At 41.5% G+C, this 19,305-nt stretch overlaps 1 protein-coding gene and 1 pseudogene across 1 annotated transcript in view; both read left to right on the top strand.

Moving 5' to 3' along the window:
• The window catches only part of EIF4G2 (eukaryotic translation initiation factor 4 gamma 2), a 53,016-nt gene that overhangs the window by 19,081 nt on the left and 14,630 nt on the right, over window positions 1–19,305 (top strand). The gene's annotated exons all lie outside the window — the stretch shown is intronic.
• On the top strand, window positions 18,818–18,924 carry LOC118759539 (U4 spliceosomal RNA; annotated as a pseudogene).

Here is a 19,305-nt window from a genome sequence, read left to right on the forward strand (position 1 = left end):
TCGCATTTTTGGCATTTGGGAGATGAACAAATTAGAACTCTCTCTGTCTTTATCTCTTTGCCTCTTAAGTCATTTCTTTGAAGTGACTTTCAAAGTTGTAACAGGTTCCCTAAAGGATTGTTCCTTCCTGTTAATATTGGAGTAACATTTACCCACATAGGACCAGTCTCAAAAAGTTTGGGTGTTGCGGGAACCTGCAAAAGCTCCTGAGAAGATCCAGCAATTTGGGAACTATGCATTGAAAGATTCTCCATCCTGAGAGCAAGGACCATATTTTGGGCCTGCTTTCATTCCATGCAAGACCATGCTGTTCTCTGTCTAGTACTATCAATTTGGACAGTTATTCACGTTTGTCATAGAAAAGTGTGTTAATCAGACAGAACTATAGTCTATAAAAATGCCCATATTTGGCTTATTTTATTTTTATTGAATAGAGGGAATAAATTCTGAGTCTACAAAAATACTAGGACAGAATGATTTAAGAGATGTTGGGTAAATTCAGATTCCAATATATTTTCTGTACTTCCAAAAGAAAGACAACAGAGAATACTATGGAGGAATTAACCTGGAAAATGATAGAAGAAGTTCTAGTATTACCAGAATATAACCTAAATATTTAGTGCTATTTGCAGTTCAAAAAATACTGATCAAACATTATATAAGTGCATCTTATTTTTAGCCAGGTTAAATCGGCAATTTCCATCAACTTTATATATATATATATATATATATATATATATATATATATATACACAAACTAATATGGACTCCTTGTTTTCATAATTACTGTGCTTGTTTTTTAATTTTTTGAAATAAAGTACAACTTATTTTTCACCTACCTTCCTCTAATGTCAATAAGATTATCTGAATCGGGCCCAGCGTGATAGCGTAAGGGCTAAAGTCCTCGCCTTGAACACGCCAGGATCCCATATGGGCACTGGTTCTAATCCCGGTGGCCCCACTTCCCATCCAGCTCCCTGCTTGTGGCCTGGGAAAGCAGTCAAGGATGGCCCAAAGCCTTGGCACCCTGCACCGATGTGGGAGACCCAGAAGAGTTTCTGGCTCCTGGCTCCGGATTGGCTCAGCCCCAGCTATTGCGGCCGTTCGGGGAGTGAATCATTGGACAGAAGATCTTCCTCTCTGTCTCTCCTCTGCTTTGTATATACATCTTTCTAATAAAAATAAATAAATCTTAAAAAATTATCTGAAAAATTAACATTAAGTACAATACCATTAGCTATAAATTAAAAATATACCAATGTAGCTTGTACAGAGGCTTCCAGGCTAATCCTCTCCCTGCAGAGCTGGCATCCCATATGGGCTTGGGCACAAGTCCCAGCAACCCCACTTCCCATCCAGGTCCCTGCCTATGGCCTGGGAGGACAGGGAAGGATAGCTCGAGTCCTTGGGCTCCTGCACCCATGTGGGAGATCCAGAAGCAACGTGGCTTTTAATCAGTTCAGCTGTGGCTGTGGCAGCCATTTGGGGAATGAATCAACAGGTAGAAGATCTCTCTGTCTCTCCTCTCTGTAAAAAATGTCTTTCAAATAAAAGTCTTTGTAAAAATACACCATGTGTAAATTAGAGCAAAAAAACAATGGGAATTATATATATATATATACACACATACACAGTAAGACAAAGGAGACAGGAAGATACTATATCCTTACTTCTACAACTGGTCTTCCGACCAATGTTTACAACACTGTTGCACCAGCTGTCATGATCATTTTGCCAGTACCACAGCTGGTTGAAATTTTCACCTGATGCGGTGATCTTCATTCTGGAGAAATTTGAGTCTTTGGTGTTTCTGCTTGAGTTGAATTGACACAGTCTCCTAGGAGATGACCCAAAGCAACCCCTGAGGGCTCGCTCCCTTGCCCCATTCTGCAGATGGCATGAAGAGACCTAAACTATCAAATACTAGTGTAAACTTCCAGTTAAATGGAATCATTTCTTGTGTTTTATGAGGGAAACATTGCCTATTTGGTTATCAAGACCTCTAAATAAGCAAACCTCAGAGTAGGACGGCTAAAAAGCAAAACATTTTATAAGTGGGTCAGTAGGAATAATAGTGAGAGAAGTTTATCTCATTACTGAGTTCCCTATCTGATACAGAAAAGAGAATAACAGTGTCTCAGGTTGGCCGCTGGTTCATAACATAAAGTACTGTGAGACAGGAGCTGGCAATATTTTTTATGTAAAGGGCCAGGTGGTACATATCCCAGACTTTAAAGGCGGCATTGGTTATCTGTCTTATATTCCTTCTTTCAATTTACATCCTTAAAAATGTAAAAACTGCTCTTAAAGGCTGTATGGAAACAGAACACGAGCCATGTTTCCCCTTGGACTATTGCCATATGGAAGCTCTGCATTCTTGGAAAACATTCCCTTCCTGCTATTACAGGAACTGACTCTTCAAAAAGCCATTCAGAAGTTTCTAAAGACCAACTGCTTCTGGCTAACAGACACTGAACAGTAAGCCTAGTGAATCTTACTAGTTTAATATCTTGAGTCACCAGGGATTTATACTATTGTCAGATAATCCCGTAAAAGTCAGGATGCTTCCCTTCTCCCTGTGCACAAGTCTACCCTGGTAAATAGCTATATGTCCCTTTAGGGGAAAGCTAGAAGATGTATGCATCATACTTTTAATGTACTACCAAAGTCCTTTCTTAAAGAAACAGCATACTCTACCCAAAAGCTTCTTGAGTCTATGAATTTCCCAGGACTGGAAGAAGACCATTATTCTTAGTGATATATAGTCAGGCCTCCGTTTTCCTGGACTGGATTTTGTTCCTTTACATAACGCTCTAAATCCTTAGTGAGCTACCCATCAATTTTAGTGCTAGAACTGATCAATTAGCCACCACAAAAGATTTCTGTAGATCAGACCTTTAAATCACGAGTTTCACTCTACTTGATAATTGTATCTAATGTGACCATGGCAGCTATGTTGTGCTATCATGCCTCTGCAACCTTAGGGTCCCCAACCATTACTGAAATTGAAAAACTCAGGTCAGCATCATCAGATACAATCTTCATTGCTAACTATTACAAAAATGTTCAGGGATATTTGTATTATCCCTACCAAACTACTTTATTCATTCTGTGGTATGAAAATAACATGCTGTAAGCCCTGTTAGGGACTCAGGAGTGAATGATCCTATGAAAGTAACCATTTCAATCTTGTTTTCTTCCCAAGCCTTTGAGACTTTTCAACATTATATCAAGACATTTATGGTAACTCTATTTAATTTCAGTAAGCAACTGAATTTAGTTTTCAGTAACCCTATTGAGCATAGCTAGAACACTCCTAGGTACCTGAACTAGTATAACTCTAGAATATCTAGTAAGTGTACTCATATCAATAGACCAAACCCAATGTTAAATGATATTCTTCTTTCTTTGGTCTTTCACACTTCATAGCCTATTACACATATTCACAAGCTATTTCCTAAAGCAATTTAGCTAAATCCTGCTATTCTTCTGACATAATCCTTCTCTTCCCAGATGTATTCTTTAATTGGTCTAGAGCTTTCCAGCTCTGACTCAAATGCATAGGTCTGTAGTTAGGAAATAGAGTGGAGGAAAAAAATGGATACCTCTTTGAAAGATAGACTTGTCTTTACTGTTTTATGGAAAATTACCCAAAATTTAGTGACTGTAATGAAAAGCTTTGATTCCCATTTTTCAATCTAGAATCTAGAATTAATTTAGAAGAGTGACACTGGCTCAGATTCCCCCATAAGGTCTGTAGCAAAATGTCAGCCAGGAGCAGTCATCAGAAGGTTTGATGGGAACTGGAGGCCCTGCTTACAAGTACCTCACTCCCAGGCCTGGGAAATTATCCTAGGAAGCTCGGTTCGTCACCACATGGCATGTCCTCAAAGCATAGCACCTGACTCAGATCCTAGTGAGAATAAGGAAACTGCAGTATCTTTTATGACCTTGCTCCAGAAGTCATATACATTTAATAGACTATACAATGGGGCCTTTTTGGAGACTGGTTACCCTAAAGTCACAATATGGTTTTCAACAAAAGTAAGGCCAGGGGATGAAGGAGACTGTCACTGTAGGTAAGGGTATTCAATGGACTTTAAAAAATTATTTATTTGAAAGGCAGAATGACAGAGAGGGAAAGACAGACCGTATGTCCACTGGCTCATTCCCCTAATATCCACAATAGCAGAGACTAAAGCAACTAAACCTCCATCTAGGCTTCTCACATGGGTACTAGGGAACCAAATACTTGGGTCATCATCTGTTTTCCCAGACACATTAACAGAGCTGATCAGAAGGGAAACAGTCGGGCCCAGCGCTGTGGCCTAGCGGCTTAAAGTAGTTGCCTTGAACGCCCCGGGAACCCATATGGGCGCCGGTTCTAATCCTGGCAGCTCCACTTCCCATCCAGCTCCCTGCTTGTGGCCTGGGAAAGCAGTTAAGGACAGCCCAATGCTTTGGGACCCTGCACCCATGTGGAAGACCCGGAAGAGGTTCCAGGTTCCCGGCTTCGGATTGGCGTGCACTGACCATTGTGGCTCACTTGGGGAGTGAATCATCGGACGGAAGATCTTCCTCTCTGTCTCTATTCCTCTCTGTATATCTGACTTTGTAATGAAATAAAATAAATCTTTAAAAAAAAAAAAAAAGAAGGGGGCTCGGCAGCGTGGCCTAGTGGCTAAGGTCCCCGCCTTGATCCCATATGGCCGCTGGTTCTAATCCCGGCAGCTCCACTTCCTCTCTGTCTCTCCTCCTCTCAGTATATCTGACTTTGTAATAAAAATAAAATAAATCTTTAAAAAAAAAAAAAAAAGAAGGGAAACAGAATCTAAACCAGCACTCCATTATGGGATGCCAGAGTTACATGCAACTTCTTCTTTTTTTTTTTTAAAGATTTATTCAGTTTATTACAAAGTCAGATATACACAGAGAGGAGGAGAGACAGAGAGGAAGATCTTCCGTCCAATGATTCACTCCCCAAGTGAGCCGCAACAGCCGGTGCTCACCGATCTGAAGCCAGGAACCTGGAACCTCTTCCGGGTCTCCCACGCAGGTGCAGGGTCCCAAGGCTTTGGGCCGTCCTCGACTGCTTTCCCAGGCCACAAACAGGGAGCTGGATGGGAAGTGGAGCTGCCGGGATTAGAACCGGCGCCCATATGGGATCCCAGGGCGTTCAAGAGGAGGACTTTAACCTCTAGGCCACGCCGCCGGGCCCACATGCAACTTCTTAACCCTCGGTACCACAACTGTGACACCACTCTGTGGATTTTGAAAACACAGGATACTATTTTTGCAATTTCAATCTTTTCCGATCAATGCCCTAACTTACATATCAAAGAACAACTAAAACTGTTAGTTCTACCTTGGTCGTAATTCGGCATTCTTCTGGATCAGATTCTGCTTGTAATTATTAGATCTGTGACTATAAGTGATAAGGGTTTTTTCAGGTCAATTATAGAAAATATCTGATGTCCTTAGCTAAGAAATTAACATCTTAAGCCACCAATTTTCTTTTTAGCACAAATAGAAGCAACCAGCACAACCGCTGCCCTTTGTTCCTTTTGCATTTCAGTCTATCCCAGCAGACAGATGGTCCACCAAATCCTTGCCTTTAAGAGGCATTTCATTCCATGTAACAAAAGAGGATAATTATTTAAGCAAAAACAGAATGTACTTGAAAAATTTATTATACCACTACTTTTGTTTGTTTTAAAACTTTATTTGCTTATTTGTTTATTTAAAAGGCAGTTATAGAGAGAGGGGTGGGGACAGACAGAGTGAGCTTCTATCTGCTGATTCATTTCCCAGATGGCCACAACAGCTGGGACTGGGCCAGTTAGAAGCTGAGAGCCTGAAACTCCATCCAGATCTCCACATGGATGGCAGGGGCCCAAACACTCTTTGTTGATCTGCTTTCCAAGGCACATTAGCAAGGAATCGGGTGGGAAGTAGAGCAAGTAGGACTCAAACCCGTACTCATATGTCAGCGTTAACTGTGCCACAGTGCCACTCCAGAATGTATCTGACAACATAACTAAAAAGTCCGTGCATAAATGTGGATACAGGTATTTAAATCATATCTGTAGGACTTTGTCCCTCGCCATCTCGTCTCTGCCTTCCTTTGTTGTATGTATTCCCAGGAAGACTGCATGTGAGGGCAGAGATAACATCTGGCTTACTTCTTATTAGCTTAGTGATTCACATGGGTAATTTCAGTAACTGTCCACTGTGTACCATAAATTACCAGTTCTTCAAATGGTTATCAGACTCTGATTACCTTCAGATACAACCACCACATCCCTATTTCATGGAAAGTCAGTTGCTTGTAATTCTTTTTATCACATCAATCAGTGTTCAGCTGTGTAACAAAATACTATATAGTTTAGGCAAAAGGAGATTTAAAGGAAAACATGAATGCTTGAAAAACCATTGAGAGAAGAAAACTCAAAGATGAATTCTGGAACAACCTCCAGTATTCACACCATTCTCAGGATTAAAAATCTCCAACTCCCATTGCTGTGGGAACTCACTGCTATCATTGCTCACCACACAACCGTGTTAATCTGTGCTACTACCACAAAAAACAACAGCTCCAGAATCACAATACTTCTGACAAGTCCACACGGTAAGAAAGAATCTATGTATCTTTCCTCATATAGCCTAATTCTGAGTTTATTTCTTACAAGATGTGTTGAATTAAAGCATGTCTGGAATTCTAATTGAAATAGTCCAGGAACTATCATTTGTTAGCTTTCTTTTTTAAAAAAAGATTTATTTATTATTTATTTTTACTGCAAAGTCAGATATGCAGAGAGAAGGAGAGACAGAAAGGAAGATTTTTCATCCACCTACTTGAAGTCAAGCAAGTCAGACTTCATAGATCCCCATCTGTTCCTAACCATTCCTGAATATTCCTGATTTTTACCTTTAGCTTTGATTTCTTTCCTGTTAAGTTTCTCTTCTACTTGTCTTTAAATACATCCTCCTCTAATCCCTATAATACCTTAGCCATCTTGTTTCACAAAACATCACATTTTTCATTTAATTTTCAGTGTCTTTCTTCCTCCCAAAGCTTCTAGGGACATGAAGGCAAAGACTGTTTCTACCTTCCTCATTAATATATCCCCAGTCCCTTAGCACAATGCCTGCATTCTGTAATTGGTATTCAGTAAATATGCTGTGCCCAGTCCAAGGAATATTCTTTCACACTTATCTCTATTCTACATTAGTAAATAACAAATTTTATCTATTGTTAGTGTGTCTGTTTATTTTTTTTTCCAAAATCAGTGTTATTAAAATATAATGAGGAGGGCCCCGCATGGTGGCCTACTGGTTAGTCCTCACCTTGCATGTGCTGGGATCCCATATGGGCGCCAGTTCATGTCCCGGCTGTCCCGCTTCCCATCCAGCTGCCTGCATGTAGCCTGGGAAAACAATCAAGCACAGCCTAAAGCCTTGGAGCACCCATGTGGGAGACCTGGAAGAAGCTCCAGGCTCCTGTCTTCAGATCAGCGAGCTGTAACTATTGCGGCCATTTGGGGAGTGAATCATTGGATGGAAGATCTTTCTCTCTGTATCTCCTTCTCTCCATAAATCTGACCTGCCTTTTCATTAAAAAAAAAATATATATATATAAAATGAGGAGCCAATGTTGTGGTGCAGTGGTTATGCCAACATCTGTAAAGCCAGCATCCCTTCCCATTGCACCAATTCGGGTCCAGGTGTTGCACTATTTCTGATCCAGGGTCCTGCTAATGTACCTAGGAAGACAGTAAAGAATGACTTGAATACTTGGGCCCTTGACACCTATTAGAAGACCACATGCGATTTCCTGCCTTCAGCCTATCCCATCCTAGGCTGTTGTGGCCATCTAGAGAGTGAACTAGCACTTCCTCTCTGTCACTCTGCCTTTTTTTTAAAGATTTATTTATTTTATTACAAAGTCAGATATACAGAGAGGAGTAGAGACAGAGAGGAAGATCTTCTGTCCAATAATTCACTCCCCAAGTGAGTCGCAACGGCCAGTGCTGTGCTGATCCGAAGCCAGGAACCTGGAACCTGTTCTGGGTCTCCCATACGGGTGCAGGGTCCCAAAGCATTGGGCCGTCCTCGACTGCTTTCCCAGGCCACAAGCAGGGAGCTGGATGGGAAGTGGAGCTGCCGGGATTAGAACCAGTGCCCATATGGGATCCCGGGGCATTCACGGTGAGGACTTTAGCTGCTAGGCCATGCCGCCGGGCCCAACTCTGCCTTTCAAGTACATAAATATTTTGTGAGGTCCTCTAAAATAATTAATAATAACAGACTCCAAAAAGCTCTACAAAGAAACTACCAAGGGCCTGGTACGATGGCTCAATAGCTAAATCCTTGCCTTGCATGCAACGAGCACCAATATGGGTGCCAATTTGTATCCCAACTGTGCTCCATCTAGCTCCCTGCTCATGCCCTGGGAGGTCAGTGGAGGATGGCCCAAAGTTCTGGGACCCTGCACCTACAAGGGAAACCCGGAAGAAGCTCCTGGCTTGTGATTGGCTCAGCTCTGGCTGCTGTGGCCATTTGAACCAGTGGAGTGGAAGATGAACCAGTGAACCAGTGGATGGAAGATCTCTCTCTCTGCTCTCCTTCTCTCCATAAATCTGACCTGCCTTTCCAACAAAAACAAATATTTTAAAAAAGGAAGAAAGTACCAAAAGAGAAGAGTTTCTAAAACATAGCTTTCCTTCTGGCACAGACTGCCCTTAGTGTGTTCTACAGCCTCCTTGTTGGAGCCACTTGCCTGGAGTGTCTGCCCATGGTCCCCTTCCCTATGATCGCACACGTGCAAGCCTGGGCAAAAGTGCACGAATGAGATAGTGGGTCTGTTTTAGGGTGAACTGCTAATCTGCTCTTCTTGTGTGTGTCCAGGTAAATCAATAAAGGCAAGCCCCTTGAGTCAGTGAGAGAAAAATTGTGCACTGCATCTGTCTAATCATGCCCATTCTTCCTTGTTATCTCCCTTACAGAGATTATGATGCCAAATAAAAGTTAGAACTCTGCAAGTCAAAATAAAAATCCATGTATCATTCCTGCTTCTAGGTTTTCTAGTACAAAAAGAAAAGGTTTGAGAATATATTAGTCTGTTCAGGCTGCTATGACAAAATATTACAAAATGGTGGCTTTCTTAAAAATGCTTATTTTCAAGTCAGTCCTCAGCCTAGTACACTACTTCTTCGCTCTTGAGTCTTCATGTCTATCCATGGTTTAAGGTATTGTGATATGATCCCTTGGCTCTTTTCTGATTAACCTGTTAGTATAAGTGGTGATATGTCATTTAGGCTCTGGAATCCACGCTCCTTAATCTGAAATCCTGTTACTACTGTGTACTCACTTCTCAATGCTTAAGTTTCCTTGTCTGTGAAACATATCCTAATATTAGCCACCTGTTGTATAGTGGCAGAATATTTTGAATATAGTTTGAAACATAGTGACATGGCCTTAGGCAGCTATTTCAGGGTTACAAGTTTAGAAGCCACACCTCTCCTGCTTTTGTGATCACTTTTGCCCACCTCTAAGTCAAATGATGCTCACCTATTATTGCCTGGAACCTGAGGAGGGGCGGTGTAGCATTGTTACATAACCACTTCCCAAGCCCCTTAAAGCCCTAGTTGAGGAGGCTCGGCCTCTTACTCTGTTGCTTTGTCACATGCTTCATTGCTGGGCTCTTGCCCTTGTGAGTACCTACTTGCTCTGTTTCCTGTGGATGGACTCTGAGAACAGAGGTAGCCCCCGAACTTGGCCCATGTATGTCTGTATTCCTCAAACTTTTTTTCACTGCTTGGGTGAGTCAACAAAGATGCAAATGCTAAGATGTTTTGTATTTCTGATTTGTGTACATTCAAGAGTTTCAGGAAAGGTGAGGCCTAGGCAGACGACTAGCATTAATGAAATGTGGGCAGACAAGCCAGGAAAAAGTGAATTAGGTTGTGGATGTCAGCAGTTTGATTATAAGCACATCCAGGTTGTTTGTACTGCATCTCTTAGGATAATTTATATTGCTCAGGAAGCTGAAACCAAGGTCTTCAGTTTAACACACAGATTTCACAGTAATGACCATTTCTTCCTCTCAGGGTTTCAATGATTTGCTAATTTCTGTTATCACCACCAGATGAATGGTTGCCTAGTGACTGCAGCTAGTATTGGTGAGGTACAGCTCCAAACATGGTGGTGGTTCCTAGAGTGAAGTTGGGCATCGCTGTCGCCAATCCTGGCTAACTAAGATTTCTGCAGACATCCTACATTTGTGTCCAGCATGATCCTCTCCATAACAGTAGTAAAGTCTGTATGAAGTGTTTATTATTAGGAACTCATCCATGACATCGTTAAAGACAGACCCACGTTACTTTTACCAGACTAGTAATTCAGCAAATGCTTGTTTGAGGATTATAGCGCTGTAGATAGTGAGCCAGGAAGAATGTGGAGATGAAGCAGACACTAATGCTGACTTCCGTGAGTGGCTTTTGATCTATGGATAGTAATGATGGCAAAGGGCAGCTGTGTATCTAAGTATTCCCTCGCCACTGTTCTTACTGACTTTTGAAAGCAAGAAAGCTTATTTGCCTACTGACTTCTACTATTATGTATTTTTAAAATTATTTTTACTGAAAAGTCAGAATTACACAGAGAGAGAAACAAAGAGCTTCCATCTGCTAGTTCACTCTCCAAATGGCTGCCACAGCCAGAGCTTGGCAGGTCTGAAGCTGAGAGCCAGACCTTCTTCTGGGTCTCCCACAAGGGTGCAGAGGCCCCAGGACTTGAGCCATCACCTACTGCTTTTCCAGGCTACTAGCAGGGAGATGGTACAGAAGTGGAGCAGCTGGGAAATGAACTGGAGCCCATATGGGATGCTGGTGCCATAACCAGAGGATTAGGCTGTTATGCCACTGCACCTGCCCCCAATGTTACTATTTCTTTTTTTAAGATTTATTTATTTTTGTTGGACAGGCAGATCAGATTTATGGCAAGGACAGAAAGCTCTTCCACCTGCTGGTTCATTCCCCAGATGTCTGCAATGGCCGAGACTGAGCCAATCCAAAGGCAGGAGCCAGAAGCTTCTTCTGGGTCTCTTGTGAGTGGAGGATCCCAAGCTTTTGGGCCATCCTCTAGTACTTTCCCAGGCTACAAGCAGGGAGCTGCATCACAGTTGGAGCAGCCAGGACCAAAGCCTGGCTGGGCTCCCATATGGAAGGCCAGGACTTGCAAGGTAAAGATTTAGCCACTGAGCCATTGTGCTGGGCCCTAGTGTTATCTTTTGGAAAAAAACAATTAAAGATTTATTTATTTTATTTGAAAGGCAGTTATGGGAGGTGGTTTGGGGGCGGGGGTGGTTGGAGGAATGCAAACATACAAAGAGAGATCTTCCATTTGCTGGTTCATCCACCAAGTGACCACAATGACCAGATCTTGGCCAGGCAAAAACAAGGAACCTGGAGCTTTATCTTGGTCTCCCAAATAGGTGCAGGGCCCAGGAACTTGGGTCATCTGCTGCTGCTTTCCCAAGCACATTAGCAGGGAACTGGAACAGAGGTGGAGCAATCAGGACTCCCACCATCACCCTATGGAATGCCAGCATCACAGTAGCAGCTTAAGCCACTATGCCACAATGTTGGCCCCGGAGTGCTTATATTATCTTAAAACTTGTTCTCTTTAAAATATTAGGATATTTTATCATCCTCACCTCCCTTATCTCTGTTGAATTTGCTATAGATGATAAAAGTTACATCTTATCCTATTTTCCTATAAATAGAAAGAAAAAAGTACCTGTCCCTTTCCCAAATTCTCAGTTCTCAAGTTCTCCAAAATTACAACTTTGTACCTTGAACTGACAGTGGTCCTGTTCCCCTTCTCTGGCTTTGATTTGTTGATATGCCAGTGTTTATGTTTGCCCTTTGGCAGTCGTGCGATATGGAAAGGTAAGCTGTAATCAGAAAGGGCAGTGAGGTTACCATTGAATGTCTGCAATTATTTTAAGTCCTTTGGTGCCAGTTTTCCAAATTCAGCTGCATTTTATCTCTGGCTTGTGATTATAGTGGAAGAATGCAGAAAGGAAACAAAACTTTTAAAATGTTCTGTCCAGAATAGAACAGGTAAAGAATCCATTCCAACACAAACTATACAGCTCTAAGTATAAGATGGTGCTCAAGAATTTTTTTAAAAAATTGCAATACATTGAAGTAACTAAAAGAACATTTTTTTGCTCTGGTTTATCTTTCTCCACTCAAAATAGTTTTCTGTACTCTGATAGAATAGGCCTTGAGTCTCAGCATTAAAAGAGCATTAAAATAGTGATGTACAGTGCTGTAGGATAAAGATTAGTGTCCAGACAGCGTTGGGTGGGTCAGCATTGTTTTACCCTCCTGTGTTTGCTTTCTCCTTTGAGTTCCTTGATGATTCACAAATGTTCTCTCCACCCTTTATCTAATCAGCCACAATGAAATGTAACTGTCGACCAGAGAACAGTATGTGTGTATGCAAGGGAAGTTAAGTATTTGGTGCAACAGCAACCAAAATTCTTCCCCATTATTTTCAAACCTCCCTTCTCTTTTAGAACTATTATCTCTTTATAAAGTCAGTCATTATTCAACCAATGATAAAGATTTTAGTAAATTTACAATTCAATAATCATATAACTCACAAAAATTGTACCAAAATTGTCAATAATTAAGTTATCATACTTTAGGCAATTTTTAAATAAACCAGAGTAGTCACATTTATATTCAACTTGATGAGGATAAATGGGGAGAAATCCCATACTCTACAAAATTGTCGCGTAAAATTCAAAAATTCAAAATAAAAATTCAAAAAAAAAAAGGAGAAGAAATGAACACTGTTTTGTATTTCCATTTGAATATCAAAATTTAAGATCTGGAAAGATACAACTGGTTAAGGTATAAAAGCTGCCAGCTGCTTCACTTGGCATCTGAAAACTTTCCCATTTTCTCATGTTATCTTTCCCATTTCTACTAATATTTTCATTGTAAAATTAGCAGTTATAAAACACTGGATACCAAGTCAAGACATGCTGGAATTCTAAATCATATTTATAGATCAAAGAAATTGTCACCTCCCTCATTAAAGTCATCCTTCAGGTTAACATGTAGTCAAATTACTAGAAATAAAAAATACCTAAAACTATACGGTAAGTACAATTTTGTTTCTCTGCCAAAATCTGACCATTTATTTTTTATTTGGAAGGCAGAGTGATAGAAAGAGGACAGAAAGGGATCTTTTTTTTTTTTTAGATTTGTTTTATTTTTAATTGGAAAGGCAGATACACAGAGAGGAGAGACAAAGAGGAAAATCTTCCATCCACTGATTCACTCCCTAAGTGGCTGCAACGGCTGGAGCCCGGCGGCATGGCCTAGTGGCTAAAGTCCTCGCCTTGAACGCCCCGGGATCCCATATGGCCGCTGGTTCTAATCCCAGCAGCTCCACTTTCCATCCAGCTCCCTGCTTGTGGCCTGGGAAAGCAGTCGAGGACTGCCCAAAGCTTTGGGACACTGCACCCACGTGGGAGCCCCAGAAGAGATTCCTGGTTGCTGGCTTCGGATCGGCCCATTGCGGCTCACCTGGGGAGTGAATCATTGGATGGAAGATCTTCCTCTCTGTCTCTCCTCTGTGTATATCTGACTTTGTAATAAAATAAATAAATCTTTAAAAAAAAAAAGAAAAAGAAATATTTTAAAAAATAATAATAATAAAATAAATAATAAAACAAAATAGTAAATAATCCAGAGCTGGAAGTCCACTCTAATGCATATGAATATATATACTAATTCTTACAGTAACAGAATAAACAATCCATCTTTTGGTGTTACAAACACACACCCTAGTAACTTAGACTTTAAATGTCTTACAAACTGCACTTCCACTTGAAAAATCACCTGCAACCAGGAATTCTAAATAACTTACTTTTTAAAAATTAACCATCAATGTTCCATAGAAAGAGATTAACTCTAACTTTCCTAAGAGAAACTCTACCCAAGTTTTCCAACTAGCTCATCTATTAGAGTACTCCAGAAAAAAAAAAAAAAATCGTGTGTGTGAGAGAGAGAGTGAGAGAAACAAAGCAAGAGATTTATTTTAAGAAATTGGCACACTTGTGTGTGAATCTGATAGCAAATGGGGTAGGCCAGCAGGCTGGAGACTCAGGAGTTGCAATGTAAATTCAAAGTCAGGGGCTGGGGCGTGGGGTGAGTGTTCAGTCCTTGTGCTGTGGCCTCCAACTGACTGGATGAAACCTACCAGTTTATGGAGGTTAACTATTTTACTTATAGTTCACCAAAGGTTAATCTCATCCAAAACACCTTCACAGAGGCATCCAGAATAATGTTTGACCAAATATTTGGGCATCGTGATCCAAACAAGTTGACCCTTAAAGTTAACCACCATAGTTATCTTAATTACATTTTTGCAACTCAGGTAAATGAGTTAGTGGCATTAAGCTACATACATTATGTTAATTCTGAATATTATGTACTCCACTGTATTTTTAGATTGACAGAATTGTTTGCATTGATCATGTACAATATGCTGTTTTAAAGTATATGTGTATCATGGCTTGACTAAATCTAGCTAACATGAATTAATTACCTCATACAGTTATTTTTCTAAGAATATTTAACATATACTCTCAGCATTTTTCAATACTTTCAAGAATCATAATATTATACAATAAATCTCGAGTTTGTCTTAACTGAAATGTTAACCAATATTTCCCTAATCTTTACTCCAACGACTCTATGCCCAATAACTGTTTTTTCAGACCATTTTTAGGTTTCACAAATGAGATCAAGCAATACAAAGCTATTTCAATAAGTTCGTGAGAAATTATATTATGAAAGAAATGGCATGCATTTCAAGAATTTTGCACCAAAATAAATTTATTTTTAATTTTCACTTTTCCATAAACTTTTTGCAGGATCCTGGGTATTTGTCTTTCTATCAGTTGGGAAACCTGCATCCCATGTATGACTGCCTGAATTCAAGTCCTGGTTTTACTCCTTTTTCTAGCTTCTGGCTGACAGCAGGTGATGCCTCCTGCACTGGGTCTCTCTGCCAGCCTTGTGGAAGACCTGAACCTAGTTCTTGGCTCCCATCCTGGCCTAGCCCAGCCATTGCAACATTTAGGAATGAGCCAGTGAATAGCAGCCCATTTTGACTGCCACGCTGCATCTTTAAAAAAAAAAAAAGAAAAAAAAGTTACTCTTCGTTTCATTAACTTTCTAAAAACCATTATTTATTTATTTATTAAAGATTTATTTATTTTTATTGGAAAGGTGGATATAAAGAGAGGAGGAGAGACAGAAAGGAAGATCCTCCATCCGATGATTCACTCCCCAAGTGAGCCGCAATGGCTGGTGCTGTGCCCATCCGAAGTCAGGAACCTCTTCCAGGTCTCCCACGCGGGTGCAGGGTCCCAAGGCTTTGGGCCATCTTCGACTGCTTTCCCAGACCACAAGCAAGGAGCTGGATGGGAAGTGGAGCTGCTGGGATTAGAACCGGCACCCATATGGGATCCCGGGGCGTTCAAGGCGAGGACTTTAGCCGCTAGGCCACGCCGCCGGGCCCTAAAAACCATTATTTATTCCTCTGAAAGTCAGTTACAGACATACACAGATCTTCTATCTACAAGTTCACTCCCCAAGTGGCTGCAATGGCCAGAGCTAAGCCAGGCCTCAATCAGCAACCAGGAGCTTCATTTGTCTCTCACATGAGTAACAGGGTAGGCAGGCACATACACATACACACACACACCCCACACCCCAACCACCTCTCACTGGCTCTTCCACACCATTAGCAGAGAGCTGGACAAGAAGCAATGAATCCAGGAAACAAATTGGAGCTTATATGGGAAGACGACACCAGATAGTAGTAGCTTTACCCCCATGCCTCAATGCTGGCCCACACTAACTTTTTCTATTGTTTGTCTCTATTTCTTTTATTTCTATTCACTCTGTATTCTGTTAACAAATATAGGAACCAGCGTGGTGGTGTAACAGGATACTCCACATACAACCCAGTTCCCTGCTAATGCCTGGGAAAGCAGTGAAGAGAGGCCCAATGCCTTGGACCCCTGCATTCAAGTAGGAGAGAAAACAAACAACAAACAACTTCTGGCTCCTAGCTTCAGACTGGCCTAGCTCTAGCCATTGCATTTATTTGGGGGGGGTGAACCAGCAAACAGACATCTGTCTCTCCCTCTCTCTTTCAAGTAAAATAAATAAATCTTAAAAGGCAGACAGAAATACAAAGTCCAAGAAAGATCACTGGAATACAGTGAGGAATACAGGTGAGATGAAGAATATAGACATACATGGGCCATCTTCAGGGCAAGTGAGCCAGGAAGGGAATACATTTTTTTTTTAAGTTACACAGAAATCACTTCTCCAAACCTTAGCGTCTTCATCTATAAACTGGAAATAATATTTCTCCTGCATACAAAGGCATTCTTTAAAATGTGAACTCGGAGTGCTGTTGTTAACACAGCTGGTTAGACCACTGCCTGCAATGCCTGTGTCCCGTAGGAGCATTTGAGTCCTGGCTGCTCTATTTCCAATGCAGCTCCCTGATGATATGCCTGGGGAAAGATGGCTTACATGTTTGAGCCCTTGCCAGTCACATGGAAGACCCAGATGGCGTTCCAGACTGCAGGCTTCGGCCTGGTCCAGCAGTCCTTGGACAGTGAACCAGCAGATGGAGGATCTCAACTTCTATGTCTTTCCCTCTGTTTTAGTAACTCTACCTTAATGTTGCTGTGTGGGGAGCTTGGTACACTGGGAAGCTATGGTTCTGCCACCTATGAACTCACTTTCTCTGTCTCCATCTGTAAAATGGGAGAAATGACACATACCTTTGAGGTGAGGCTCAATCAACAATGTCTTCCTGGGGCCTGGCACAATAGTGTAGTGGTTAAAGGCCTCGCCTTGAACACGCTAGGATCCTATATGGTCGCTGGTTCTAATCCCAGCAGCCCTGCTTCCCATCCAGCTCCCTGCTTGTGGCCTGGGAAAGTAGTTGAGGATGACTCAAATCTTTGGGACCCTTCTCCCACATGGGAGACCCGGAAGAGCTCCTGGCTCCTGGCTTCGGACTGGCTCAGTTCCAACCGTTGTGCTCATTTGGGGGAGTGAACCATGGGATGGAAGAATTTCCTCTCTGTCTCTCCTCCTCTCTGTATATCTGACTTTCCAATAAATAAATAAATAAATACATTTTTAAAAAAGAGTGTCTATTCCTGTAGTCCGTAATTATTTATTCATGTTTATTTTATACCAAGCATTATCTAAAACCCTGAATCTTAGTTTCCAAAATATTTGGGACCCAGAGGTCAGTCATCTGTGAAAACTCGAAGGGAGATAACATTACAGACAAGATTCTTGTTGTCCTTGAACATATGTCCTTATGCAGTCAAGGAACAATAGCCAGAAAGATGCAAAAAATCATTTCAGGTTCAAGCACTGTGGTGCCACAGGTTAAGCTGCCACTTACACCTACAATCCCTGCAACTCTTTCTGATTAAAAAAAAAAAAGATGCACATATCCCATGTTGGAGTCTGTTTAATATATACCTCCAGCTCTCTGCTCATGGGGTCGCCGAGAGGCAGCAGATCTTACCATCTATGTAGGAGACTTGAATGGAGTCTCTGGCCTCGCCCAGGCCTTGCCACGGGGACATCTGGGAAGTGAACCAGTAGATGGATCACACTCTGTTGAACTGTCTTCCTCTCAAGTACATTTTGTAAGAGTTGTTTTAATTCAATTATATAAGCTTGATATGTCCGAATAATAGAAATAGGACTAGTGTGACTTAAAGTAAAGTAATCACAAGGTCACAGTGATATTCAAAGGCCAGATTGTGTAAAGTTATGTAAACTATGATAAGGAGTTTTAGATGTTATGGTACAGGTAATATATATCCATGATTAGAGGGCTTTAAGTATGAAAATGGCAATATTTGACTTACATCTTTAAGATTTATTTTTATTGGAAAGGCAGATACACAGAGAGGAGGAGAGACAGAGAGGAAGTTCTTCCATCCCATGGTTCACTCCCCAAGTGAGCGCAACGGCTGGAGCTGAGCTAATCTGAAGCCAGGAGCCAGGAGCTCTTCTGGGTCTCCCAATGCGGAAGAAGGGTGCCAAAGCTTTGGGCCATCCTCGACTGCTTTCCCAGGCCACAGGCAGGGAGCTGGATGGAAAGCAGGGCTGCTGGGATTAGAACTGGCGACCATATGGGATCCCAGCGTGTGTTCAAGATGAGGACTTTAACCACTACACTATCGTGCCAGGCCCTTGATTTATATCTTTAAAAGATGATTGGCACCTGAGTAGAGAATATACTGGAAAACCAGAGAAGAAGTTGAGGGACCAGTTCTAGGAGACTACTGCAGTAATCCAGGGTAGAGGAAATGACAGTTAGGTGAAAATGTCAACATAAATCAAAAGAAGTTGACTGATTTAAGGTATATATTGAAAACAGGGGACTGGCATGGTGCCTCAACAGGCAAAATCCTCCACCTGCAAGAGCCAGCATCCCTTACAGGTACTTGTTGGTGTCGCTGTTCCATTTCCAGTCCAGCTGCCTGCTCATGGCCTGGGAAAGCAGCAGAGGATGGACCTAGGTGCTTGGGACGCTCCACCTGCATAGGAAACCCTGAAAAAGTGCCTGGCTCCTGGCTTTGGATCAGCCGAGCTCAGGCTGTTGCAGCTGGAGTGAACCAGTGGATGGAAAATTCTTCCTCTGTGAATCAACAGTTCCAATAAAAATGAACGAGTCTAGCTTTGCGCAGTGGCAGTATCGCAGCCAATGAGGATTATCCAAGTCGCAATTATTGCTAATTGAAAACTTTTCCCCAAAATAAATGAATCTATGGGAAAAAAATACAGCCAACAGAACATGTGATGGATTGAATTTGGAAGATGAAAGAACTAAGAATGATTCAGAGGGTTTTGGACTTAGCAACCAGTAAATGGTGAACAATGGAGGAAAAACTATTCTGAACATATTAACTGCAAATTATCTGTTATATGTATTCAAGGAGAAATTTTAGTGTGCACTTCAAAACAGATATACACATTCACAGCATGCATGGAAGAAAAGTGGACCAGATATGGAAATATGAATTTGGAATCATCCTCTTATTGCTGGCATTTAGTCATAAAAGATTATCTTGGGTGGGCCTGGCACACTGGCCTAGCGGCTAAAGTCCTCGCCTTGAATGCACCTTTCAGTTCATTCTACACCAGCCACAAGATTAATTTCCCT

The sequence above is a fragment of the Ochotona princeps genome, chromosome 4, assembly GCF_030435755.1.
Source record: "Ochotona princeps isolate mOchPri1 chromosome 4, mOchPri1.hap1, whole genome shotgun sequence".
NCBI lineage: Eukaryota > Metazoa > Chordata > Mammalia > Lagomorpha > Ochotonidae > Ochotona > Ochotona princeps.